This window comes from Pleurodeles waltl, chromosome 10, assembly GCF_031143425.1.
Source record: "Pleurodeles waltl isolate 20211129_DDA chromosome 10, aPleWal1.hap1.20221129, whole genome shotgun sequence".
Lineage (NCBI taxonomy): Eukaryota > Metazoa > Chordata > Amphibia > Caudata > Salamandridae > Pleurodeles > Pleurodeles waltl.
The window spans coordinates 787,976,282-788,003,176 of NC_090449.1; the positions used below are offsets into that span (position 1 = coordinate 787,976,282).

The 26,895-nt window shown below is 48.4% G+C and overlaps 1 protein-coding gene across 1 annotated transcript in view; it reads right to left on the reverse strand.

The window, feature by feature from the left end:
• Window positions 1–300: 300 nt before the first annotated feature.
• HNRNPA2B1 (heterogeneous nuclear ribonucleoprotein A2/B1) overlaps window positions 301–26,895 on the reverse strand; it is a 172,336-nt gene continuing 145,741 nt past the window's right edge. The window contains exon 12 of the transcript XR_011199162.1: window positions 301–3,090. The gene's annotated coding sequence lies outside the window, so the exon portion shown is untranslated. The remainder of the gene's footprint in view (window positions 3,091–26,895) is intronic.

The following is a 26,895-nucleotide window of genomic DNA, read 5'->3' on the forward strand; positions in this document are numbered from 1 at the left end:
AACACTCCGAGCCAAACACTAGATAGCAGGATAATGCACAGCATGTGTATCTTCAGCTACACATGCCATTGAACATATACACACACAAATATATGTGTGCTTATGTATGATCCGGGGTCCCCACACGTGGTCAGTAATATTAGGTGCTTATGACTTGATGAGATTTCCATGGAAGAGAAGCCAGGGCTTTCTAGAGGTAGCTGTGGATGAGCAGTCAAAACTTATCTGGGAGATATGCAAAGCTTATGCAATACCACTATAGTCACACTGCACTTACACACATGAAAGAACCACAAAATGTTACAAAAATAAAAGGTACTTTATTATAGTAATACAAATACTAGAACACTGAATAGGCAATCCCCAACTGAGGTAAGTAAACACTATGATATGCACATTAGAATCAGTAAATAGCATAGAAAGCAATAAGCATTTGTAAAAGCAATAACAGATGGGGAGGGCCAAACAATATACAAAAAAAGTGGAATTTGAAAGGCAGTCCTCCCCCCCACCCACGGAAGTGTGATCGGTAGAAGAGAGCTGGAGGAACTAGGAACACCAAGAGGTGAGTATACCAGAGTGAGCCCCAGCGACTAGGGGTTAGAGGTAAGCACCTGGTTTTCCCCAAAACCAAAAGGAGGACTTTGGAAAAGACCCAACAAAGACTGGAAGAACCCAAAGGTGGATCCTGACAGAAGAAGACCTGCAAAGGAAGGGACTAAGTCCAGTTCGTGATGGAGTGTCTGCTTATGAAGGAGCCACTACCTACACTTCTGTGGATGCAGGACCAGGTCGACTGTAGAGAAAAGTCAGCAGTGCAGCACAGGACCTGAAGGAGTCCCAGAAGTGATACAAGTGATGTCCCACGTGGGCAGCTGATATGCAGTTGGCTAGAAGAGAAAGCAGCCCACACTGGCAGCAGGCACAGGAGTCGCAGTGAGGCCCACTCAGCACACCTGAAGAAAAGTCCCATGTCGCTGGAGCAACAGGCTTTACATGAAGGAGTGCTGGGGGCCACGGCTCCATGGAGCCTGACGATCCCTTGGAGGAGCAAACAAGCCTTGGTTGCAGCAAGTTACGGTGCAGATGGGTACTGTCCTGCAAGGAGAGGCAAGGACTTACCATCTCCCAAGTTGGAAAGCTGGTAGAGGACCAAGGGGACCACTCCAGAACACCTGTGATGCGAGGATCCACGCAGCTACAGAAAAGAGAAGATCCACGCAGCTGATCGTCTTTACAGTTGGTGCCTGAAGATGCAGGGGAGTGACTACTTAACTCCAGTGGAGATTCCTCCATACTTCTTGTGCAGGCTGTAGGATGCACAGTCTGGGAAATGTTGGAGATGCTGGAAGGAGCCAGCAGAAACAATGTCACTGCTGGAGTTGCACATTGCTGGTTCCTTTAGGGTCCACTTGCAGTCCCAGCGGCCAGAAGAAGATGAAGTAAATAATGCAGAGGAGTCCTGCTGCAATCTTGCACATCGAATCTGAGGACCCACCCAAGAGGGAGACCCTAAATAGGCCAGAAAGAGGGACCGGTCACCTAGCAGGGTGACCACCAATCAGGAGGGGGCGGACGTCATCACCTACTTAACCTGGCCACTCAGATGCTCCCAGGAACCTCTGCCCACCTTGGATTTAGGATGGCAGAATCAAGTGGCCACCTGTAGGAGCTCTGGGCACAACCCCTGGAGTGGTGATAGACTGGGGAGTGGTCACTCCCCTTTCCTTTTCCAGTTTTGCACCAGGAGTACCTGGACTGGTGCAAAATGGTTTATGCAAGGAGGGCAAATGGGCCCTTCAATGCATACCAGTGGCTTGGGGAGGCTACCCCCTTTCCCACAGGAAATCCTTTGTTCTGCCTTAGCTGGTCAAGCAGCAGGAGGGCAGAAACCTCTCTGTGGGGTTGCAGCAATGCAGATTGCCCGGATAACCCCTAAAGACTGGTAGGAGCAATGCTGGGGGTCCTCTAAGGAGCCCCCAGAGTGCATGGAATCATACAACCAATACTGGCAACAGTATTGGGGTATGATTACGACATGTTTGATGCCAAACATGCCCAGGTTCGGAGTAATCATTATGTAGCTACACACAAAAGGCGACCTGTGTTCAGTACATAGGTAAAATTACTTCCCTGTACTTACGAAGTAGAGCTGGAGCTAGTAGGGGCACACCTCTGCTCATGCAGGGGTGTCCTCAAACAAGAGGTACCTGCACCCTTCCCTCTGGGCTAGCAGGACCTACCATAGGGATGACTTGCAGTTACCTGTAGTGAAAAGGTGCATGCACTTTTTCACGCAAGCTGCAATGGCAGACATGCAGATATTTGCATGGGTGGTACAATACGTGCTGCAGCCCATGGGGACCCCCTGGTGCCCCAATGCCCTGGCTCCCTATGTACCAAATGCTAGGGACTTATACAAGGGCACCAGTATGCCAACTGAAGGTTGTGTAACGTCCTAAGCAACCAAATTTGGCAGGTGAGAGCACAGTCATCAGTGTCCTGGTTAGCAGGATCCCAGCGAAAACAGTCAAAACACACTAAAGATAGCAGGCAAAAAGATGATTTGTGTGTGTGTTTAGGGGGTAGGATTCCAAGTGGGTACTTTCCAACAAGGACCACAGGCATCCAAAGCAGACAGCATCAAATAAACAATTACCATGACTCCATTTTATGGATCATTGTCAACAGCCAGTGTAAATCAAAAGAAAGTTTGACTAGCAATAAACTAAATGTTCATTGCCCACAATTTAACTCTAACAAAAGCAAATAACATTTCCCATAAAAACATTTTATGCTAGGAATATGCAGAAACATTTTTCCCCATTTGCTTTGCAACTCTACTTTAAATGTATGAAATGACCAGCAAAAAATAATAAAAGACACTATAATTTATTAAAATCATGGTATCTGGTTTATCTGGCACATAAAAAAAAGGATAGAAATAAAATGTTCCTATTAAAATTTCAATATTGTCAAGATGACTGTAGTGCAAATTTTGCCTTTGTTGCCTTTTTCCTGATAGAGGAAATACATGTTCAGAAAGATAGCTTCACGTTTCAGAAACCTTGATCCGGTATCCGCATTTATCTGAAAATAAACAAATGCCTAAATGTGTCAAGATACCAATAACATTTCAAAACAATGCATCATGTATATAGACAAACTATCAATACCATAACATTTGGGGAAAAAGGTGCATTCGAAAATAGTATTGTCGAAATCACGAATAGGTCTGAGACTATTATATTTCAGTATGAGATGCATGCAAATTTCTGAATAGCTATCTTTACAAAGCAATGCCATTAAGGCAGGGCTCTCCAAACTTTTTAGAACGAAGGACCACTTTTGCATGGGAAACATTCACTAGCTTCAACAGACATGACAGACAATTTTTAAATGTTACTAAAGCATCATGTGGTAGCACACTGTCATTTACAAACTATTTATTTTCCACTATCACAGCTAGTAAATTTGCACTGTTCTACAGAAAATGAAAATGTCACTTACCCAGTGTACATCTGTTCGTGGCATCAGTCGCTGGAGATTCACATGTTCTGCATAGCTCGCCATCTGGTGTTGGGTCGGAGTGTTACAAGTTGTTTTTCTTCGAAGAAGTCTTTCGAGTCACGGGACCGAGTGACTCCTCCTTCTGTCTCCATTGCGCATGGGCGTCGACTCCATCTTCGATTGTTTTCCCCGCAGAGGGTGAGGTAGGAGTTGTGTTGTAGTAATAGTGCCCATGCAATGGAGTGACTAAGTATGTACCTATTTAAGGTTAAAATAATATATATACAAATGTACAAAGTTGAAGCTAACTTCCGAACTGCTACAGGCTCCCGGGGAGGTGGGTGGGCACATGTGAATCTCCAGCGACTGATGCCACGAACAGATGTACACTGGGTAAGTGACATTTTCAGTTCGATGGCATCTGTCGCTGTAGATACACATGTTCTGCATAGACTAGTAAGCAGTTATCTCCCCAAAAGCGGTGGCTCAGCCTGTAGGAATGGAAGTGGTTTGAAATAATGTTCTTAACACGGCTTGACCTACTGTGGCTTGCTGTGCGGATAGCACGTCTACATAGTAGTGCTTGGTGAACGTGTGTGGCGTAGACCATGTGGCTGCCTTACATATTTCTTGCATTGGGATGTTTCCTAGAAAGGCTATGGTAGCACCTTTTTTTCTGGTTGAGTGTGCCCTTGGTGTAATGGGCAGTTGTCGTTTTGCTTTAAGGTAGCAGATTTGGATGCATTTAACTATCCATCTGGCTATACCTTGTTTTGATATTGGGTTTCCTGCATGAGGTTTTTGGAATGTAATAAATAGTTGTTTAGTCTTTCTGATGTTTTTCGTTCTGTCAATGTAGTACATTAATGCTCTTTTGACATCCAATGTATGTAAGTGCCCTCTCAGCTACGGAATCTGGCTGTGGGAAGAACACTGGTAGTTCCACTGTTTGATTTAGGTGGAACAGTGAAATAACCTTTGGTAAAAATTTAGGATTAGTCCTTAGGACGACTTTATTTTTGTGTAGTTGTATAAAAGGTTCTTGTATTGTAAACGCCTGAATTTCGCTTACTCTTCTTAGAGATGTAATGGCGATGAGAAATGCAACCTTCTAGGTTAGGAACTGTATTTCGCAAGAGTGCATGGGTTCAAAAGGTGGACCCATGAGTCTTGTTAAGACAACATTTAAGTTCCATGAAGGAACAGGTGGTGTTCTTGGTGGTATAATTCTTTTAAGGCCTTCCATGAATGCTTTAATGACTGGTATCCTATATAGGGAAGTTGAATAGGTAGTCTGCAGGTATGCAGATATTGCCGCAAGGTGTATTTTAATGGAAGAGAAGGCTAGGTTAGATTTTTGTAAGTGAAGCAAGTAACCCACTACATCCTTTGGAGTTGCGTGTAAAGGTTGGATCTGATTATGATGGCAGTAGCAGACAAACCTCTTCCATTTACTTGCATAGCAGTGCCTAGTGGACGGCATTCTGGCTTGCTTTATGACTTCCATACATTCTTGGGTAAGTTGTAAGTGTCCGAATTCTAGGATTTCAGGAGCCAGATTGCTAGATTCAGCGATGCTGGATCTGGATGTCTGATCTGTTGGTTGTGTTGTATTAACAGATCCGGCCTGTTGGGCAATTTGATGTGGGGTACTACTGATAGGTCTAGCAGTGTTGTGTACCAGGGTTGCCTTGCCCAAGTTGGTGCTATTAAAATGAGTTTGAGTTTGTTTTGACTCAATTTGTTTACCAGATAAGGAAGGAGAGGGAGAGGAGGAAAAGCGTAGGCAAATATCCCTGACCAGTTCATCCATAGGGCATTGCCTTGGGACTGCCTGTGTGGGTATCTGGATGCGAAGTTTTGGCATTTTGCGTTCTCTCTTGTTGCAAACAAGTCTATTTGAGGTGTTCCCCAGAGTCTGAAGTAAGTGTTTAGAATTTGGGGGTGAATTTCCCATTCGTGGACTTGTTGGTGATCTCGAGAGAGATTGGCTGCAAGTTGATTCTGGATCCCTGGAATAAACTGCGCTATTAGGCGAATGTGGTTGTGAATTGCCCATCGCCATATCTTCTGTGCTAGAAGGCTCAACTGCGTTGAGTGTGTCCCCCCCGTTTGTTTAGATAATACATTGTTGTCATGTTGTCTGTTTTGACAAGAATGTATTTGTGAGTTATAATTGGTTGGAAAGCCCTTAATGCTTAAAAAACTGCTAGCATTTCTAGGTGATTTATATGCAGTTTTGTTTGATGTACGTTCCATTGTCCTTGTATGCTGTGTTGATCGAGGTGTGCTCCCCACCCTGTCATGGAAGCATCTGTTATTACGTATTGTGGCACTGGGTCTTGGAATGGCCGCCCTTTGTTTACATTTATACTGTTCCACCATAGAAGCGAGAGGTAAGTTTGGCGGTCTATCAACACCAGATCTAGAAGGTGACCCTGTGCTTGTGACCATTGTGATGCTAGGCACTGTTGTAAGGGCCTCATGTGTAGTCTTGCGTTCGGGACAATGGCTATGCATGAAGACATCATGCCTAGGAGTTGTAATATCATCTTTGCTTGTATTGTTTGTGTTGGATACATGCGTTGTATGATCTTGTTGAAATTTTGAATTCTTTGTGGACTTGGAGTGGCTACTCCTTTTGTTGTGTCTATTATGGCTCCCAGGTATTGTTGTACTTTGCACGGCAAAATGTTGGATTTTGCAAAGTTGACGGTGAAACCTAGTTTGTAGAGGGTTTGTATGATTTGATTTGTGTGTTGTAAGCACTTTGTTAGTGAATTGGTTTTGATTAGCCAGTCGTCTAGATACGGGAATACATGCATTTGCTTCCTTCTGATGTGTGCAGCCACTACTGCTAGACATTTTGTAAAGACTCTTGGTGCGGTTGTTAAACCAAAAGGCAATACTTTGAATTGGTAATGTATTCCTTTGAATACGAACCGTAGGTATTTTCTGTGAGATTGATGTATTGGTATATGGAAATACGCGTCTTTGAGGTCTAAGGTTGTCATGTAGTCCTGTAGTTTTAGCAATGGTAACACCTCTTGTAGCTTGACCATGTGAAAGTGGTCTGATTTGATGTAGGTGTTTAGTATTCTGAGGTCTAGGATTGGTCTCAGTGTTTTGTCCTTTTTTGGTATTAAGAAGTACAGTGAATAGACTCCTGTGTTTGTTTGTGTGTTTGGTACTAATTCGATTGCATTCTTTTGCAATAGTGCTTGAACTTCTATTTCCAGAAGTTCGGAATGTTGTTTTGATAAATTCTGTGCTTTTGGTGGTATGTTTGGAGGGAATTGTAGGAATTCTATGCAATAACCATGTTGGATAATTGCTAAAACCCAAGTGTCTGTAGTTATTTCCTCCCATGCTTTGTAATAATGACCTATTCTTCCCCCCACTGGTGTTGTGTGGAGGGGGTGAGTGACATCTGAGTCACTGCTTGGTTGTAGGGGTTTTGGGGCTTTGAAATTTTCCTCTATTCCTAGGGAATTGCCCTCCTCTGTATTGGCCCCGAAAGCCTCCCCTGTACTGTCCCTGGTAGCTGGACGGTGTTGCCGGCGAGGTGCTGGCTTGTGTGGCCTGACCCCTAAACCCCCCTCTAAAGGGTGTCTTGCGGAAGGTGCTGTAGGTTCCTCTGCTCTGCGGGGAGTAGAGTGCGCCCATGGCTTTAGCAGTGTCAGTGTCTTTAAGTTTTTCGATTGCCGTGTCCACTTCTGGTCCGAACAGTTGTTTTTCGTTGAATGGCATATTGAGCACTGCCTGCTGTATCTCTGGTTTGAACCCAGACGTTCTTAGCCATGCGTGCCTTCTAATGGTCACAGATGTATTAATTGTTCTTGCAGCTGTGTCTGCTGCGTCCATAGAAGATCGTATCTGGTTATTTGATATGTTCTGTCCTTCCTCAACCACCTGCTTTGCCCTTTTTTGTAGTTCCTTGGGTAGATGCTCGATGAGGTGTTGCATCTCATCCCAATGGGCTCTGTCATAGCGCGCAAGTAGTGCTTGAGAGTTAGCGATGCGCCACTGGTTTGCAGCTTGTACTGCGACTCTTTTCCCAGCTGCATCGAACTTGCGGCTCTCTTTATCTGGGGGTGGTGCATCCCCAGATGTGTGGGAGTTGGCTCTTTTCCGAGCTGCTCCTACTACGACGGAATCTGGTGGCAGCTGTGTGGTGATGAAAACAGGGTCTGTAGGAGGTGCCTTATATTTCTTTTCCACCCTCGGCGTTATTGCCCTACTTTTGACCGGCTCCTTGATTTCCTTCGCGTGCTGAAGCATACCTGGCAGCATAGGCAGGCTTTAGTAGGAGCTGTGGGTGGAGGAGAGGGTGTTGAATAAAAAGTCATCCTCGACTTGTTCTGAGTGGAGGTTTACGTTGTGGAATTGTGCTGCTCTAGCCACCACTTGAGAATATGCTGTGCTGTCTTCTGGTGGTGAGGGCTTTGTTGGATATGCCTCCGGACTGTTGTCCGACACTGGGGCGTCATATAAGTCCCAAGCGTCTTGATCCTGGTCACCTTGGCTCATGGTGGTGTGAGCCGGGGAATGTGACGGAGTTTGCGTTGGTGAGACGTTAATTACAGGTGGAGGAGAGGGTGGCGCTGTCACCTTTTTCACCATTTTTGTTTGTGGCGCCTGGTCTGTTTGAAACTCCAGTCTCCTTTTTCTCCTAATAGGGGGAAGGGTGCTTATTTTTCCTGTTCCCTGCTGTATGAAAATACGTTTTTGCGTATGGGTCACTTCGGTGGATTGCAGCTCTTCTTCAAACCTATGCTTTCGCATCTGAGAGGACAGTGATTGCTCCTCTGTATAAGAGCCTGGACCTGGGTCGGTTACGGGTTGTTTCGGCACCGAAACCCTGCCTGTATCTTTTTTCGGCTCCGAGGTGGCTTTTTTCTTTTTTGGAGTCGAAACCTCTCGGCGTCGATCTTCGTCGGTGCCGCTGTCTCGGCGTCGAGCCGTTTCTACACCGCTATCTCTGTGTCGTTGCTTTTCTCTAGCACTTTCTCGATCCCGAGAAGGCTGCGTGTCGGTGTCTCGACCGGAGTCGGACGATCTCGGCACTGTATGGGCCTTTTTCGGTGCCGATGGTCGGTCACCGAATTTATGGGTGGAGCCATGGCCTGGTGGCAGTGGCGTCCCCTAGGCCTTGTCACTTTTTTTATGTGTTGTTTTCGACGTCTTACTCACGGCTCTTTGATCGTCGAATTCCTCGGAGTCCGATTCGTGGATCGAAAAGGTTTCTTCTTCCTCTTGTTCCTCGAACTCTCGGTGCGCTGTCGGCGTGGACGCCATCTGAAGTCTCCTGGCTCGACGGTCACGGAGTGTCTTTCGGGACCGGAAAGCGCAACAGGCCTCGCAAGTCTCCTCACTGTGCTCAGGTGACAGGCACAGGTTACAGACCAAATGTTGGTCTGTATACGGGTATTTGTTGTGGCATTTGGGACAAAAACGGAACGGGGTCCGTTCCATCGGCGTTGTTCGACACGCGGTCGGGCCGACCAGGCCCCGACGGGGGATCGAAAACTACCCCGAAGGGCACCGGAGCGCGTCGATCTTCGATGCGGTGTTGAATCTAACTACGCCGATCCCGAACGCAACAATACCGACGAAAATCTTCCGATATTTACTAACTTTCCGTTCCGAAACTCGGAGCGACAGGAACACGTCCGAACCCGATGGCGGAAAGAAAACAATCGAAGATGGAGTCGACGCCCATGCGCAATGGAGACAGAAGGAGGAGTCACTCGGTCCCGTGACTCGAAAGACTTCTTCGAAGAAAAACAACTTGTAACACTCCGACCCAACACCAGATGGCGAGCTATGCAGAACATGTGTATCTACAGCGACAGATGCCATCGAACAATTATATTACACACAAGTGTGTGGAAATTGGGTTCAACTAAATATTTATAATAATTTGTGCATCACGACCAAGAAAAGTTGTCTTGATTTGTTTTCATCCTATCAGTCTAGAATTACAAAACAAATGTGCTTTCAGATACTTATTTTCTTGTATATTACAAAGAACACCCAATAGCCTTTCCTTCACACACTGTACCCCAGCAGGACTGTCACGTAATTCACTTTACTTTTTTTTCCTCGGACTGAAAAAAAAAAAGTGTTGAGTTTTAAACATCAATCCCCTTGTTAAAGATAAAAAAATAAAAATCATTATTTTTACACGCGACATAGCCTGACATGTCCCCCGTCACTGAAGCACAGCAAATGTAACAAGATTAATACCCTGGTCCTTTTGAAGTAAAAAAGGAAAAAAAGGCTAAGGGCCCCTTTCAAGAGCTAGGAAATGTAACTGTTCCATCTCTTTTGGTGGATGAGGTGATGTACTGCTCTACATAAAAGTATGTGACAACTTCGGCAAGGAATGCTAGTTTTCCTTGGACTAATTTTTCCTTCAGGAGACCAATAGTGGAACTAGCCTGGCAGATGTTATAGCGATGAGGAACACCATCTAAAGTGTAGGTGTAATCTACACTGGTATATCATGTGCAAAGGTCTAAAAGCAAAAACATCAGCTAGGTCAAGGCAAGATAAAGATCCCACAGCAGCATTGTAAAAGGGGTACGTGGAACATATGGGTTGGCCCATCTCTTCCCCCCTTAAAACCACAAGCTGATCTGAAGAGGAATGACTGAGCCAGTACGCGCAGTAAATAAGGCTGTGAGAGCCAATAAGTAACCTTTAACTTTGGCCAGATCAAAGTCTTGCTTGGCTAAGGAGAAAATATCAGCTTACAGAAGCTTGGATGGGATGTGATGAGAAGAACGCAAAGCAATTAATTTCTCCCAGAGCTCTGCATAGATACAACTTTCTTGAAGGACAACTAGCTGCCAGAATTACACCGACCACCTCAGTGGGGAGATCAACTGTCATTGCTCAGTCTTCATGCCTGGAGGTGTAGTTTGTGTAGTCTCAGCTGCCTGCTGTTGCAACAGGAGATATTTCTGAGAGGACAGCCGTATCAGAGAACATGTGATCATGGTTAGACGTTGAGCACAACAGGATAGACCGTGACAAAGGCGTACTACAGTCCAAAACCCCAATGTAGGTAAAAGTGGTCCCCTACAAAAGACAGCTTAGGGAACTCCAATGCACATGTCAGGACACTCCACTTTCTCTGCACGATCAAGCCAGGGGTCTCACCTTGCTGGATGCTGCCTTCTGCCAGTTCTAACTGTGACCGCCATTTCGGATCCGCAGGCGCCGGCGATTGAGCTTGTCCGTCCTGGCATTTAAAGATCCTGCCAAGTGCTAGGTAATCTGTAAAATGCCCTATGCGTTCCGCCACTTCCAAAGCTATATAACCTCTGGGAACAGGATGCATGACCCCCAACTCTGCTGACTGCAGTGCCACACAACAATTGTCTTGTTTGTGTGAACCTGTATCCATTCCTCCTTGACTGATGAGGGCAACACATACTATGCAAAGCGCATTGCTGTCAACTCCAACTTGATGTGGAGGCAAACCTCTTCCTGAAACCAGAGCTTTCTGATCTCCACCTACCCCAGATGAGCTCCCCAAACCTGCAAAGCTGCACCCATCATGAGTGTTAGTTCTGGGTGGGGTAAAGAGAGGGGTCCATCACCCGTCCAATTGCACTAAAGCAGTTACCACTGCAGGTCTTTCGCAGTCTCCTCTGATAGCAACAGGGAAATCTGTCAGAATCCATCCAAATGAGGCCAGACACTGCACAGCCCTCATGAGCAAACGGGCATGGTCACCTAACAGGATGCAGGAGCCCATGAGGTTCAGAAGCACAGAGCCACTCTCACGGAGGCCTAGACTGCACTCTGAAACACTAGAACGCAGCCCAACTTTCAAGGACTAATTGAGGAGGGAGGGCTCAAAAGAGCAACAAATCCAGGACGGCTCTGATGAAAAGTAACCATTAATGAATACAGTGAGACTTCAGGATGTTGATGGAAAACAACCAATGATTCCAACAGGAGTGCCGTAGTCTGTAGGTGCTTTAAGGTTGTATGAGGCAAATCGGCCTTCAGTTACCAGTCACCTAGATACAAAAAGACAGGTATTTCCAAACTCCAGAGATAAGCTGTGACCACCACCATCACCTTTGTGAACACTCGAGATGCACTGGTTATGCCTAAGGGTAGTGTGGGGAAGTGAGAAAGCTCCTGGCCTACCTGAAACCGCAGGTAACACCAATGGGATTGTAGGGCAGTAAGGTGGAGATACTCGTCTTGCAAATCCAGTCTGCTGGATTCATGGCCGATAGACTTTGGCCAGAGTGAGCATCCTTTAACTTGACTAAGGAAAAATTTCAGAGAGCAAATATCTAGAATGGGATCAAGGCTTTCACCCTTCTTTGGCACCAAAAAGTAACAAGAGTAGCATCCAGTCCTGATCTCTGATGCTAGCAAACAGACTGATATTACCTCATTCCAAACGGAACGCCTCTCTTGAATAGTCAGGTTCAGAATGATCACATAACCTAGGTCTAGGTGGAGGGCCATGGGTTTCAGATTCCGAAATAACAATCGGATCTTCAAACGGCACTAGTGTAGTTTTAACCGATGCTGTATCGGAGGCAGAGGCCCTGGGCATTGCAATCGAAGTGTTTAATGCAATGCCATGGATGGTGCCAGAGGGGTGTTGCTGTAACCAGAATCGACCCTGGGACAAGGCTTCAAGGACAAATCCATTAACAGCAGACTAGATGGGGCCCTCTGTTCCACTGGGGCCCCAAGTGTGCTACAAAGGGATCGGGTGTGGCACCAAGATCTTGTTCATAGTCAACTTAAGCTGAATGAAGCTGATCCAGCATTGCCACCCATTTAAAATGAAGGTGAAACTGGATTAGCAACTAAATTGACCACTGGAGCAGAATGGATCCATGTGTATCTTGCTACTCACAATGGCACGAGTAGCAATACCCAGGTAACCCATGTGTAGGAAGTTGGCTCTGTATGCACTATTTCAAAGTAAGGAATAGTATGCACAGAGTCCAAGGGTTCCCCTTAGAGGTAAGATAGTGGCAAAAAGAGATAATACTAATGCTCTATTTTGTGGTAGTGTGGTCGAGCAGTAGGCTTATCAAAGGAGTAGTGTTAAGCATTTGTTGTACATACACACAGGCAATAAATGAGGAACACACTCAGACAATTCCAGGCCAATAGCTTTTTGTATAGAAAATGAAAATGTCACTTACCCAGTGTACATCTGTTCGTGGCATTAGTCGCTGCAGATTCACATGTTTGGCACAGTCCGCTGCCTGGTGTTGGGCTCGGAGTATTACAAGTTGTTTTTCTTCGAAGAAGTCTTTTTGGTCACGGGACCGAAGGACTCCTCCCTCTTTGGCTCCATTGCGCATGGGCGTCGACTCCATCTTAGATTGTTTTCCCCGCAGAGGGTGAGGATGGAGTTGTTTGGTATAAATAGTGCCCATGCAATGGAGTGAATATGTATGTATGATAAGAGTTTCTAATAATTATTTACAAATGTTCAGATGTTTAAGGTTTATGATCTACTGCTAAACGGCTACAGGCTTCCCGGGGAGGTGGGAGGGTACATGTGTTAAGGAGTAGTGTTAAGCATTTGTTGTACATACACATAGGCAATAAATGAGGTACACACACTCAGACAAATCCAGCCAATAGGTTTTTGTATAGAAAAATATCTTTTCTTAGTTTATTTTAAGAACCACAGGTTCAAATTCTACATGTAATATCTCATTCGAAAGGTATTGCAGGTAAGTACTTTAGGAACTTTAAAGCATAAAAATTGCATGTATACTTTACAAGTTATTGACAAATAGCTGTTTTAAAAGTGGACACTTAGCGCAATTTTCACAGTTCCTAGGGGAGGTAAGTTTTGGTTAGTTTTACCAGGTAAGTAAGACACTTACAGGGTTCAGTTCTTGGTCCAAGGTAGCCCACCGTTGGGGGTTCAGAGCAACCCCAAAGTCACCACACCAGCAGCTCAGGGCCGGTCAGGTGCAGAGTTCAAAGTGGTGCCCAAAACACATAGGCTAGAATGGAGAGAAGGGGGTGCCCCGGTTCCGGTCTGCTTGCAGGTAAGTACCCGCGTCTTCGGAGGGCAGACCAGAGGGGTTTTGTAGGGCACCGGGGGGGACACAAGCCCACACAGAAATTTCACCCTCAGCGGCGCGGGGGCGGCCGGGTGCAGTGTAGAAACAGGCGTCGGGTTCGCAATGTTAGTCTATGAGAGATCTCGGGATCTCTTCAGCGCTGCAGGCAGGCAAGGGGGGGGGTTCCTCGGGGAAACCTCCACTTGGGCAAGGGAGAGGGACTCCTGGGGGTCACTTCTCCAGTGAAAGTCCGGTCCTTCAGGTCCTGGGGGCTGCGGGTGCAGGGTCTCTCCCAGGTGTCGGGACTTTGGATTCAAAGAGTCGCGGTCAGGGGAAGCCTCGGGATTCCCTCTGCAGGCGGCGCTGTGGGGGCTCAGGGGGGACAGGTTTTGGTACTCACAGTATCAGAGTAGTCCTGGGGTCCCTCCTGAGGTGTTGGATCTCCACCAGCCGAGTCGGGGTCGCCGGGTGCAGTGTTGCAAGTCTCACGCTTCTTGCGGGGAGCTTGCAGGGTTCTTTCAAGGCTGCTGGAAACAAAGTTGCAGCCTTTCTTGGAGCAGGTCCGCTGTCCTCAGGAGTTTCTTGTCTTTTCGAAGCAGGGGCAGTCCTCAGAGGATGTCGAGGTCGCTGGTCCCTTTGGAAGGCGTCGCTGGAGCAGGATCTTTGGAAGGCAGGAGACAGGCCGGTGAGTTTCTGGAGCCAAGGCAGTTGTCTTCTGGTCTTCCTCTGCAGGGGTTTTCAGCTAGGCAGTCCTTCTTCTTGTAGTTGCAGGAATCTAATTTTCTAGGGTTCAGGGTAGCCCTTAAATACTAAATTTAAGGGTGTGTTTAGGTCTGGGGGGTTAGTAGCCAATGGCTACTAGCCCTGAGGGTGGGTACACCCTCTTTGTGCCTCCTCCCAAGGGGAGGGGGTCACAATCCTAACCCTATTGGGGGAATCCTCCATCTGCAAGATGGAGGATTTCTAAAAGTCAGAGTCACCTCAGCTCAGGACACCTTAGGGGCTGTCCTGACTGGCCAGTGACTCCTCCTTGTTTTTCTCATTATCTTCTCCGGCCTTGCCGCCAAAAGTGGGGCCTGGCCGGAGGGGGCGGGCAACTCCACTAGCTGGAGTGTCCTGCTGGGTTGGCACAAAGGAGGTGAGCCTTTGAGGCTCACCGCCAGGTGTGACAATTCCTGCCTGGGGGAGGTGTTAGCATCTCCACCCAGTGCAGGCTTTGTTACTGGCCTCAGAGTGACAAAGGCACTCTCCCCATGGGGCCAGCAACATGTCTCGGTTTGTGGCAGGCTGCTAAAACTAGTCAGCCTACACAGATAGTCGGTTAAGTTTCAGGGGGCACCTCTAAGGTGCCCTCTGGGGTGTATTTTATAATAAAATGTACACTGGCATCAGTGTGCATTTATTGTGCTGAGAAGTTTGATACCAAACTTCCCAGTTTTCAGTGTAGCCATTATGGTGCTGTGGAGTTCGTGTTTGACAGACTCCCAGACCATATACTCTTATGGCTACCCTGCACTTACAATGTCTAAGGTTTTGTTTAGACACTGTAGGGGTACCATGCTCATGCACTGGTACCCTCACCTATGGTATAGTGCACCCTGCCTTAGGGCTGTAAGGCCTGCTAGAGGGGTGTCTTACCTATACTGCATAGGCAGTGAGAGGCTGGCATGGCACCCTGAGGGGAGTGCCATGTCGACTTACTCGTTTTGTCCTCACTAGCACACACAAGCTGGCAAGCAGTGTGTCTGTGCTGAGTGAGAGGTCTCCAGGGTGGCATAAGACATGCTGCAGCCCTTAGAGACCTTCCTTGGCATCAGGGCCCTTGGTACTAGAAGTACCAGTTACAAGGGACTTATCTGGATGCCAGGGTCTGCCAATTGTGGATACAAAAGTACAGGTTAGGGAAAGAACACTGGTGCTGGGGCCTGGTTAGCAGGCCTCAGCACACTTTCAATTGTAAACATAGCATCAGCAAAGGCAAAAAGTCAGGGGGCAACCATGCCAAGGAGGCATTTCCTTACAAGGGTGTATTGGTATATGAAAGTACGCATCCTTTAGGTCTAATGTGGTCATGTAATCTTGCTGTTTGAGCAGTGGAATGATGTCTTGTAGTGTGACCATGTGACAATGGTCCGATATGATGTAGGTATTTAGTGTCCTGAGATCTAATATTGGTCTCAATGTTTCGTCTTTTTTTGGAATTAGAAAGTACAGGGAGTAAACTCCTGTGTTTTTTTGTTGTACTGGTACTAGTTCTATTGCATCCTTTTGCAGTAGTGCTTGAACTTCTAGTCCTAAAAGTTCTAAATGATGTTGTGACATTTTGCGTGTTTTGGGGGGGATGTTTGGTGGGAAGTTGTGGAATTCTATGCAATAGCCATGTTGGATTATTGCTAATACCCAATTGTCTGTTGTAATCTGTTGCCAAGATTGGTAGAATTGGCTTAGTCTTCCCCCCACCGGTGTTGAGTGAAGGGGTTGCGTGACTTGAAAGTCACTGTTTAGGTGGAGGTGTTTTTGGAGTCTGGAATCTTCCCCTACTCCTTGGGAATTGACCCCCCCGATATCCCCTGAAACCACCCCTTTGGAAGGAACCCTGATATGGTGTGGTTCTTGATTGTTGGCTGGTGGTGTCTGTGGGTTGGCCACGAAACCCCCCTCTAAATGGAGTTTTTCTGAAAGAGCCTCTGCTCTGCGGGGAGTAGAGTGCGCCCATGGCTTTGGCCGTGTCTGTGTCCTTTTTAAGTTTTTCAATGGCTGTATCCACTTCCGAGCCAAACAGTTGTTTCTCGTTGAAGGGCATATTAAAGACAGCCTGCTGGATTTCAGGTTTGAAGCCTGAAGTGCGTAGCCAAGCGTGTCTCCTTATGGTGACAGCAGTGTTGACTGTTCTTGCTGCAGTATCGGCTGCGTCTAGTGAAGAGCGGATTTGATTGTTTGAGATCGTTTGTCCCTCTTCCACTATTTGCTGCGCCCTTTTTTGGTATTCCTGGGGAAGATGGTCTACGAGAAGTTGCATCTCGTCCCAGTGTGCGCGGTCATATCTGGCCAGCAGCGCTTGTGAATTTGCGATGCGCCACTGGTTGGCTGCCTGTGACGCCACTCTTTTCCCTGCCGCGTCAAATTTTCGGCTTTCTTTGTCCGGAGGTGGGGCGTCGCCAGATGTATGTGAATTTGCTCTTTTGCGAGCTGCCCCTACTACCACAGAGTCGGGTGGTAACTGCGAAGTAATAAACACTGGGTCTGTGGGTGGTGGTTTGTATTTCTTATCCACCCTTGGGGTGATGGCTCTTGATTTTACGGGCTCCTCAAAAATTTGTTTTGCGTGCCGTAACATCCCTGGTAGCATTGGGAGACATTGATATTGGCTATGTGTAGCCGAGAGGGTGTTAAATAAGAAATCATCCTCTATAGGATCGGAATGCAGTTGGACATTGTGGAAGTCTGCAGCCCTAGCCACCAGTTGCGAGTATGAGGTACTGTCCTCTGGCGGTGACGGCTTTGTGGGGTATGACTCGGGATCATTGTCCGGCACTGGGGTGTCATACAGGTCCCAAGCGTCTTGATCCTGATCGTCATGACTTATGGTAGTTTGCGCTGGTGAGTGCATTTGTGGCGGTGTTTGTGCCGGCGATGCCTGTGGAGGAGAGGGCGGAGGCATGACTTTTTTAACCACTTTGGCTTGTGGTTGTGTGTCATCCTTTGGAAGTCCGATCTTTCTTTTCCTCATGATTGGGGGAAGAGTTGATATCTTCCCTGTATCTTGCTGGATGCACAGTCTCTTTTGTGTGTAGTCCGATTCTACACTTTGGAGCTCTTGTCCAAATTTGTGCATTTGGCCACTTAGTCCTTGTTCCTCTGAGTAGGATGAAGGTGTGGTATTTTTCGGCGCCGAGAGAGAATCTTTTTTCGGTTTCGGCACCGACAGAATTTTTGTTCCTTTCGGCATGGATTCTCGGTGCCGATGTTTTTCGGTGCCGGTATCTTGTTTTTGTCTCTCGGAGCCGCTTTCTCGGCTCCGAGGTTGCTCCATGGCGGTCCCTCGACCGGAGTCGGGTGTCTTCGCTATGGGCGTGCCCTTTTTCGGCCCCTTCGACGGGTCGCCTGATTTATGGGTCGAGCCATGGCCTGTTGGCAGTGGCGTCCCCTGGGCTTTCGGTTTGTCGATGGATTTACTTTTCGACGTCTTACTCACAGTTTGTTGCTGTTGTTCGACGTCGGAGTCTCCGGATTCTGATTCCGGAACCGAGAATGTTTCCTCTTCGTCGTCGAAACGTTGTTTTGTCGACGTGGACGCCATTTGGTGACGCCTGGCTCTTCGGTCCCGGAGTGTTTTTCTGGACCGGAAGGCTCGACAGGCTTCACAGGTATCCTCCTTGTGCTCGGGGGACAAGCACAAGTTACAGACCAAGTGCTGATCTGTATAAGGATACTTACTGTGACATTTTGGGCAGAAACGAAACGGGGTCCGTTCCATCGGCTTCGATGTCGCACGCGGTCGGGCCGACCAGGCCCCGATGGGGGATCGAAACTGCCCCAAAGTCTTCCGATGATCGGTGTCGAAGTACCTAACTATCCCGATACCGAACGGAACAATACCGACGCTTTCTTCCGAGATTCTGACTAACTTTCCGAACCGAAACACGGAGCGAAAAGGAATACGTCCGAACCCGACAGCGGAAAAAAACAATCTAAGATGGAGTCGACGCCCATGCGCAATGGAGCCAAAGAGGGAGGAGTCCTTCGGTCCCGTGACCAAAAAGACTTCTTCGAAGAAAAACAACTTGTAATACTCCGAGCCCAACACCAGGCAGCGGACTGTGCCAAACATGTGTATCTGCAGCAACATATGCCATCGAACATATCTTTTCTTAGTTTATTTTAAGAACCACAGGTTCAAATTTTACATGTAATACTTCAAATGAAAGGTATTGCAGGTAAGTACTTTATGAACTTTGAATAATCACAATAGCATATATACTTTTCAAATAAATCACATATAGCTACTTTAAAACTAGACACTTTGTGCAATTTTCAACAGTTCCTGGGGGAAGTAAGTATTTGTTAGTTCTTGCAGGTAAGTAAACCACCTACGGGGTTCAAGTTTGGGTCCAAAGTAGCCCACCGTTGGGGGGTTCAGAGCAACCCCAAAGTTACCACACCAGCAGCTCAGGGCCGGTCAGGTGCAGAGGTTAAAGTGGTGCCCAAAACACATAGGCTTCAATGGAGAAGGGGGTGCCCCGGTTCCAGTCTGCCAGCAGTTAAGAACCCGCGTCTTCGGAGGGCAGACCAGGGGGGTTTTGTAGGGCACCGAGAGGGGGGAGGGGGGCACAAGGTAGCACAGAAAGTACACCCTCAGCAGCACAGGGGCGGCCGGGTGCAGTGTGCAAACACACATCAGGTTTCCAATGAAAATGAATGAGAGACCAAGGGGTCTCTTCAGCGATGCAGGCAGGCAGGCAAGGGGGGGGGGGGGGGGGGGGGGCACCACCTAGGCAAGGGAGAGGGCCTCCTGGGGGTCACTCCTGCACTGGAGTTTCGATCTTTCAGGTCCTGGGGGCTGCGGGTGCAGAGTCTTTTCAAGGCGTCGGGATCTGGGAGTCAGGCAGTCGCGGTCAGGGGGAGCCACGGGATTCCCTCTGCAGGCGTCGCTGTGGGGGCTCAGGGGGGGGCAATTCTGGCTACTCACGGTCTCGTAGTCGCCGGGGAGTCCTCCCTGAAGTATTGTTTCTCCACAAGTCGAGCCGGGGGCGTCGGGTGCAGAGTAGCAAGTCTCACGCTTCTGGCGGGAAACGCAGTTGTTTTAAAGTTGCTCCTTTGGAAACAAAGTTGCAGTCTTGGGTGAACAGGGCCGCTGTTCTCAGGAGTTTCTTGGTCCTTCTAGAGCAGGGCAGTCCTCTGAGGATTCAGAGGTCGCTGGTCCCTGGGGAGAGCGTCGCTGGAGCAGTTTCTTCAGGGGGGGGGGGGGGCTGAAGACAGGCCGGTAGAGCTGGGGCCAAAGCAGTTGGTGTCTGTCTTCTCTGCAGGGTTTTCCAGCTTAGCAGTCCTCTTCTTCTTAGGTTGCAGGAATCTGAGTTCCTAGGTTCAGGGGAGCCCCTAAATACAGAATTTAGGGGTGTGTTTAGGTCAGGGAGGGCAGTAGCCAATGGCTACTAGGCCTGAGGGTGGCTACACCCTCTTTGTGCCTCCTCCCAAGGGGAGGGGGTCACATTCCTATCCCTATTGGGGGGGTTCCTCCATCTGCAAGATGGAGGATTCCTAAAAGTCAGTCACTTCAGCTCAGGTTGCCTTAGGGGCTGTCCTGACTGGTCAGTGACTCCTCCTTGCTCTTCTCATTATCTCCACTAGCTGGAATGCCCTGTGGTGCTGTAACAAAGGGGATGAGCCTTTGAGGCTCACCGCCAGGTGTTACAGCTCCTGCAAGGGGGAGGTGATAAGCATCTCCACCCAGTGCAGGCTTTGTTACTAGCCACAGAGTGACAAAGGCACTCTCCCCGTGTGGCCAGCAACATGTCTCGAGTCAGCCTACACGGGTAGTTGGTTAAGGTTTCAGGGGGCACCGCTAAGGTGCCCTCTGGGGTGTATTTCACAATAAAATGTACACTGGCATCAGTGTGCATTTATTGTGCCGAGAAGTTTGATACCAAACTTCCCAGTTTTCAGTGTAGCCATTATGGTGCTGTGGAGTTCGTGTATGACAGACTCCCAGACCATATACTCTTATGGCTACCCTGCACTTACAATGTCTAAAGTTTTGCTTAGACACTGTAGGGGCACAGTACTCATGCACTTGTGCCCTCACCTATGGTATAGTGCACCCTGCCTTACGGCTGTAAGGCCTACTAGAGGGGTGACTTATCTATACCTGCATAGGCAGTGAGAGGTTGGCATGGCACCCTGAGGGGAGTGCCATGTCGACTTCCTCGTTTTGTCCTCACCAGCACACACAAGCTGGCAAGCAGTGTGTCTGTGCTGAGTGAGGGGTCCCTAGGGTGGCATAAGATATGCTGCAGCCCTTAGAGACCTTCCCTGGCATCAGGACCCTTGGAACCAGTTACAAGGGACTTACCTGGATGCCAGGGTGTGCCAATTGTGTAAACAAAAGTACAGGTTAGGGAAAGAACACTGGTGCTGGGGCCTGGTTAGCAGGCCTCAGCACACTTTCAAATCAAAACATAGCATCAGCAAAGGCAAAAAGTCAGGGGGTAACCATGCCAAGGAGGCATTTCCTTACACAACCCCCCCAAACGAAAGAGGATGAGACTAACCTTTCCCAAGAGAGTCTTCATTTTCTAAGTGGAAGAACCAGGAAAGGCCATCTGCATTGGCATGGGCAGTCCCAGGTCTGTGTTCCACTATAAAGTCCATTCCCTGTAGGGAGATGGACCACCTCAACAGTTTTGGATTTTCACCTTTCATTTGCATCAGCCATCTGAGAGGTCTGTGGTCAGTTTGAACTACAAAGTGAGTACCAAAGAGGTATGGTCTCAACTTCTTCAGGGACCAAACCACAGCAAAGGCCTCCCTCTCAATGGCACTCCAACGCTGCTCCCTGGGGAGTAACCTCCTGCTAATGAAAGCAACAGGCTGGTCAAGGCCATCATCGTTTGGGACAAAACTGCCCCATCCCATGTTCAGAGGCATCTGTCTGCACAATGAACTGCTTGGAGTAATCTGGAGCTTTTAGAACTGGTGCTGTGCACATTGCTTGTTTCAGGGTGTCAAAGGCCTGTTGGCATTCTACAGTCCAGTTTACCTTCTTGGGCATTTTCTTGGAGGTAAGTTATGTGAGGGCTGTCACTATGGATCCATATTCCTTCACAAACCTCCTGTAATACCCAGTCAAGCCAAGGAATGCCCTGACTTGAGTCTGGGTTTTTGGAGCTGCCCAGTCCAGAATAGTCTGGATCTTAGGCTGGAGTGGCTGAACTTGGCCTCCACCTACAAGGTGTCCCAAGTAAACCACAGTTCCCTGCCCTATCTGGCATTTGGATGCCTTGATAGAGAGGCCTGCTGATTGCAGAGGCTTCAAAACCTTCTTCAGGTGGACCAGGTGATCCTGCCAGCTGGAGCTAAAGAGAGCAATATCATCAAGATAAGCTGCACTAAAGGATTCCAAACCAGCAAGGACTTGATTCACCAACCTTTGGAAGGTGGCAGGGGCATTCTTTAAACCAAAGGGCATAACAGTAAACTGATAATGCCCATCAGGTGTGGAGAACGCTGTCTTTTCTTTTGTTCCAGGTGCCATTTTGATTTGCCAGTACCCTGCTGTTAAGTCAAAGGTACTTAAGAATTTGGCAGCACCAAATTTGTCAATCAGTTCATCAGCCCTTGGAATGGGATGGGCGTCTGTCTTGGTGACAGAATTAAGTCCTCTGTAGTCCACACAGAACCTCATCTCTCTCTTTCCATCTTTGGTGTGAGGTTTGGGGACTAAGACCACTGGGCTAGCCCAGGGGCTGTCAGAGTGCTCAATGACTCCCAATTCCAGCATCTTGTGGACTTCCACCTTGATGCTTTCCTTAACTTGGTCAGACTGAAAGGAAAATGTCACTTACCCAGTGTACATCTGTTCGTGGCATTAGTCGCTGCAGATGCACAGCATGTGTATCTGCAGCTACACATGCCACCGAACATGTTGTTTTTGACAGGCATGCGGTCTCCTGTGTCCACACCATGGGTACACAGGTGTGCCTGACCAGGGGTTAGGGAAAAGAGCTCAGCAAACTGTTGCAGGACCTTCCTACAGTCAGATTGCTGTTGGCTAGAGAGGGTGTCTGAATAGATCACTCCATCAACTGAGCCATCTTTAGGGTTTGATGAGAGGAGATCAGGGAGAGGTTCACTCTCAGCTTCCTTGTCCTCATCTGTTAACATCAACAGATTCACATCAGCCCTATCATGGAAGAGCTTAAGGCGGTTCACATGGATCACCCTCTTGGGGCTCCTGCTAGTGCCTAGGTCCACTGGGTAGGTGACCTGACTCTTCTTCTCTAGCACTGGGTAAGGGCCACTCCATTTGTCCTGAAGTGCCCTGGGAGCCACAGGCTCCAGAACCCAGACTTTCTGCCCTGGTTGAAATTCAACCATTGCAGCCTTTTGGTCATACCAAAACTTCTGGAGCTGTTGGCTGGCCTCAAGGTTTTTACTTGCCTTTTCCATGTACTCTGCAATCCTTGAGCGAAGGCCAAGTACATAGTCCACTATGTCTTGTTTAGGCTCATGAAGAGGTCTCTCCCAGCCTTCTTTCACAAGAGCTAGTGGTCCCCTTACAGGGTGGCCAAACAGAAGTTCAAAGGGTGAGAACCCTACTCCCCTGCCTTCTGAGGCACCTCTCTGTAAGCGAAAAACAGACATGGCAAGAGGACATCCCATCTCCTTTTGAGTTTTTCAGGGAGCCCCATGATCATGCCTTTTAATGTCTTGTTGAATCTTTCAACAAGGCCATTAGTTTGTGGATGATATGGTGTAGTGAATTTATAAGTCACTCCACACTCATTCCACATGTGTTTCAGGTATGCTGACATGAAGTTGGTACCTCTGTCAGATACCACCTCCTTAGGGAAACCCACTCTTGTAAAAATACCAATGAGGGCCGTGGCTACTGCAGGGGCAGTAGTCGACCTAAGGAGAATAGCTTCAGGGTATCTAGTAGCATGATCCACTACTACTAGTATGTACATGTTCCCTGAGGCTGTGGGAGGTTCAAGTGGACCCACTATGTCCACACCCACTCTTTCAAAGGGGACCCCCACCACTGGAAGTAGAATGAGGGGGGCCTTTGGGTGTCCACCTGTCTTACCACTGGCTTGACAGGTGGTACAGGAGACACAAAACTCCTTGACCTTCTGGGACATGTTGGGCCAGTAGAAGTGGTTGACTAGTCTCTCCCACGTCATGGTTTGTCCCAAATGCCCAGTGTAAAGAAATGGCTCCCTGTTGCAGTTACCCCCCACTTTTTGCCTGATACTGATGCTGACTTGACTGAGAAATGTGCTGGGACCCTGCTAACCAGGCCCCAGCACCAGTGTTCTTTCACCTAAAATGTACCATTGTTTCCACAATTGGCACACCCTGGCATCCAGATAAGTCCCTTGTAACTGGTACCTCTGGTACCAAGGGCCCTGATGCCAGGGAAGGTCTCTAAGGGCTGCAGCATGCATTATGCCACCCCAGAAACCCCTCACTCAGCACAGACCCACTGCTAACCAGCTTGTGTGTGCTAGTGAGAACAAAATGAGTAAGTCGACATGGCACTCCCCTCAGGGTGCCATGCCAGCCTCTCACTGCCTATGCAGTATAGGTAAGACACCCCTCTAGCAGGCCTTACAGCCCTAAGGCAGGGTGCACTATACCATAGGTGAGGGTACCAGTGCATGAGCACTGTGCCCCTACAGTGTCTAAGCAAAACCTTAGACATTGTAAGTGCAGGGTAGCCATAAGAGTATATGGTCTGGGAGTCTGTTTTACACGAACTCCACAGCACCATAATGGCTACACTGAAAACTGGGAAGTTTGGTATCAAACTTCTCAGCACAATAAATGCACACTGATGCCAGTGTACATTGTATTGCAAAATACACCCCAGAGGGCACCTTAGAGGTGCCCCCTGAAACTTAACCGACTGTCTGTGTAGGCTGACTAGTTCCAGCAGCCTGCCACACTAGAGACATGTTGCTGGCCCCAAGGAGAGAGTGCCTTTGTCACTCTGAGGCCAGTAACAAAGCCTGCACTGGGTGGAGATGCTAACACCTCCCCCAGGCAGGAGCTGTAACACCTGGCGGTGAGCCTCAAAGGCTCACCCCTTTGTCACAGCCCAGCAGGGCACTCCAGCTTAGTGGAGTTGCCCGCCCCCTCCGGCCACGGCCCCCACTTTTGGCGGCAAGGCTGGAGGGAACAAAGAAAGCAACAAGGAGGAGTCACTGGCCAGTCAGGACAGCCCCTAAGGTGTCCTGAGCTGAGGTGACTAACTTTTAGAAATCCTCCATCTTGCAGATGGAGGATTCCCCCACTAGGATTAGGGATGTGACCCCCTCCCCTTGGGAGGAGGCACAAAGAGGGTGTACCCACCCTCAGGGCTAGTAGCCATTGGCTACTAACCCCCCAGACCTAAACACGCCCTTAAATTTAGTATTTAAGGGCTCTCCCTGAACCTAGAAATTAGATTCCTGCAACAACAAGAAGAAGGACTGCCTAGCTGAAAACCCCTGCAGAGGAAGACCAGAAGACAACAACTGCCTTGGCTCCAGAAACTCACCGGCCTGTCTCCTGCCTTCCAAAGAACCCTGCTCCAGCGACGCCTTCCAAAGGGACCAGCGACCTCTGAATCCTCTGAGGACTGCCCTGCTTCGACGACGACAAGAAACTCCCGAGGACAGCGGACCTGCTCCAAAAAGACTGCAACTTTGTTTCAAGAAGCAGCTTTAAAGAACCCTGCAACTCCCCGCAAGAAGCGTGAGACTTGCAACACTGCACCCGGCGATCCCGACTCGGCTGGTGGAGAACCAACACCTCAGGGAGGACCCCCGGACTACTCTACGACTGTGAGTACCAAAACCTGTCCCCCCTGAGCCCCCACAGCGCCGCCTGCAGAGGGAATCCCGAGGCTTCCCCTGACCGCGACTCTCTGAAACTTAAGTCCCGACGCCTGGAAAAGACCCTGCACCCGCAGCCCCCAGGACCTGAAGGACCGGACTTTCACTGCAGAAGTGACCCCCAGGAGTCCCTCTCCCTTGCCCAAGTGGAGGTTTCCCCGAGGAAGCCCCCCCTTGCCTGCCTGCAGCGCTGAAGAGATCCCTTGATCTCTCATTGACTTACATTGCGAACCCGACGCTTGTTCTAACACTGCACCCGGCCGCCCCTGCGCCGCTGAGGGTGAAATTTCTGTGTGGGCTTGTGTCCCCCCCGGTGCCCTACAAAACCCCCCTGGTCTGCCCTCCGAAGACGCGGGTACTTACCTGCAAGCAGACCGGAACCGGGGCACCCCCTTCTCTCCATTGAAGCCTATGCGTTTTGGGCACCACTTTGAACTCTGCACCTGACCGGCCCTGAGCTGCTGGTGTGGTAACTTTGGGGTTGCTCTGAACCCCCAACGGTGGGCTACCTTGGACCAAGAACTGAACCCTGTAAGTGTCTTACTTATCTGGTAAAACTAACAAAAACTTACCTCCCCCAGGAACTGTGAAAATTGCACTAAGTGTCCACTTTTGAAATAGCTATTTGTGAATAACTTGAAAAGTATACATGCAATTGAAATGATTCAAAGTTCCTAATGTACTTACCTGCAATACCTTTCAAACAAGATATTACATGTTAAATTTGAACCTGTGGTTCTTAAAATAAACTAAGAAAAGATATTTTTCTATAACAAAACCTATTGGCTGGATTTGTCTCTGAGTGTGTGTACCTCATTTATTGTCTATGTGTATGTACAACAAATGCTTAACACTACTCCTTGGATAAGCCTACTGCTCGACCACACTACCACAAAATAGAGCATTAGTATTATCTATTTTTACCACTATTTTACCTCTAAGGGGAACCCTTGGACTCTGTGCATGCCATTCCCTACTTTGAAATAGCACATACAGAGCCAACTTCCTACACCCAGCAAGAGGACTATCATAGGCTAAGGTCAGTATGAACTCTCTGAACTCCTGAGGCACTACCACTCTCCTAGTGGCACCAGGTTTGGGATCTCTTGCCTCAGTGTACAGGAGTCCATCTTCCCAATAGACCCTATGTGTTCCAGTTTTCTTGCCATTGGACTCTTCAGCAGCTTGCTGCCTAAGGCCTTCAAGAGAGGGGCAGGTTTCTTGTCCCTTACACAACTGCTCCCTTGAGGGTCCCCCTGGGCCTAAGACTTCAACCTGATAAGGTTCTAACTCTAGAGGCTCAGTTCCCTCAGAGGGCAGAACTTCTTCCTGAGAAGAGAGGTTCTCTTTTTGGTGTTGTGTTGCAGCTGGTTTCCCAGTTGTCTTTCCTTTTCTCTTGGTAGGCTGGGCCCTTTTTCCAGGCTCCAGCTCTACTTTTTCACCCTGAGCCTTGCACTGTGCCCTTGTCTTGACACACACCAGTTCAGGGATACCCAGCATGGCTGCATGGGTTTTCAGTTCTACCTAAGCCCCTGCTGAGGACTCCAGGTCATTTCCAAGCAAACAGTCTACTGGGATATTTGAGGAGACCACCACCTGTTTCAGGCCATTGACCCCTCCCCACTCTAAAGTTACCATAGCCATGGGATGTACTTTAGTCTGATTGTCAGCGTTGGTGACTGGATAAGTTTGTCCAGCCAGGTATTGACCAGGGG